Here is a 2,117-nt window from a genome sequence, read left to right on the forward strand (position 1 = left end):
TTGCAGATCGGGCTGGGTTTACCCAGTCTACCAGAACATAATAGTAGTCAGTAATGGCAGACCATGCTGACTCCAAGGAAAAACAATGAAAGAGAGAGATCATTTTTTTATCTAAAAACATGGTAAATGCACCAGAATGCGGGAAATTGCATCTACATATTTCAAAATGTTCTGGGGGAGAACACCCAGACCCCCCGCCAAAATATGTCCCCCCCACTCTCAAAATGCTGCTGACGCCCTTGTGAGAATGGATGAAGTGACTGCAAGGGGTGTTGTGATTTAGAATGTGTGTGTGTGCATGTGTGTGTTTGTGTTTTGTGTGTGTGTGTGCACACGTGCGTATGTGTGTGTGTGCACACATGTGTGCATGTGTGTGTGTGTGTGTGTGCATGTGCGTGTCTGTGTGTGTTGAGGTGTTAAAGCTCAGGGATTTTTCATCTATCCAGAACGTAGCCAGGCATGTTGCACAGACCGGAGGGAGGGTGAGTAAGTGCTTAAGAGCCCGGAACTCTTGAAGTATGTTGTTCACTGATGCTTTTAAAAGAGAAAAGGAAGAAAGCCAGAAAGAGACCACAACACATTGGTTAAACATCACATCATGTGAGCTTATTTTGAGACATCTAGAACAGCACTCTGGATGAGAATTATTCACTGTAATAAATACATATAGATATGCTTAAGTCCACTGTTGTTTTTACTGGTATGTGTGTGGAGCAACACATCTGCACATGATAACAACAGGTTCTGGAATGTGTCAGACATCATTAGACACAGGAAAATGTATTTGCAGTGGTTTTCTTGGCTCATGGTAGTACTCATGTTTAGGTGGTCCATGGAAGAGCATGGTGTGTTGGAAGTTGCTAAAGAACACCTTGGTGCTGCCTTGTATTTTATGAATAGACATCCGATGCTGGTTTGATATATAATATAAACATTATATAAATATAAAAATATATATTTACATAAAAGTACAGTGAGGAAAATAAGTATTTGAACCCCTGCCGATTTCGCAAGTTTGGCCACTTGCAAAGAAATGTGTGATCTATAATTGTAATAGTAGGTGTATTTTTACAGTGAGAAACAGAATATCACCAAAAAAATCCAGAAAACTGCATTTTATAACATTTATGACTTAATTTGCATTTGATGCAGAAAATAAGTATTTGAACCCCTAGCAAAACATGACTTAGTACTTGGTGGAATAACCCTTGTTGGCAAGCACAGACGTCAGACTTTTCTTGTAGTTGGTCACCAGGTTTACACACATCTCAGGAGGGATTTTGGTCCACTCCTCTTTGCAGATCCTCTCCAAATCCTTAAGGTTGCGTTTTCAATGGGAGGGAATGAGGTTCAAGCCCAATATTCCATATTACATGACCCCATCCATAGTCCCCTCGATGCAGTGGAGTCGTCCTGTACCCTTGGCAGAGAAACAGCCCCAAAGCATAATGTTTCCACCTCCATGCTTGACGGTGGGGATGGTGTCATATTCAGCATTCTTCCCCCTCCAAACGCAGCAAGTCGAGTTGATGCCAAAGAGCTTGATTTTGGTCTCATCTGACCACATCCTGTCTCCCAATCCTCCTTAGAATCATTCAAGTATTCATTGGCAAACTTCAGACGGCCCTGTACATGTGCTTCCTTGAGCAGGGGGACCTTGCGAGTGCTGCAGTACTTCAAACCATTACGGCGTAGTGTGTTGCCAATGGTTTTCTTGGTGACTGTGGTCCCAGCTGCCTTGAGATCATTCACATGCTCTCCCTGTGTAGTTCTGGGGTTATTCTGCACCTTTCGGATGATCACAGATACCGCACGAGGGGATATCTTGCATGGAGCCCCCGACCTAGAGCGATGGACAGTTGTTTGGTGTTGCTTCCATTTACGAATAATCGCACCAATAGTTGTCTGCTTCTCACCAAGCTGCTTGCCGATGGTTTTGTAACCCATTCCAGCCTTGTGCATGTCTACAATCTCATCTCTGACGTCCTTGGTCAACTCTTTGGTCTTGCCCATGGTGGTGAGGTTGAAGGTGTGAAGTATGATTCTTTGGACAGGTTTCTTTTATACACGTCACCAGTTGAGATCTGGTGTACCTTGTTAGGCCTAATGAGGACTAA

Source organism: Clupea harengus, chromosome 1, assembly GCF_900700415.2.
Source record: "Clupea harengus chromosome 1, Ch_v2.0.2, whole genome shotgun sequence".
NCBI lineage: Eukaryota > Metazoa > Chordata > Actinopteri > Clupeiformes > Clupeidae > Clupea > Clupea harengus.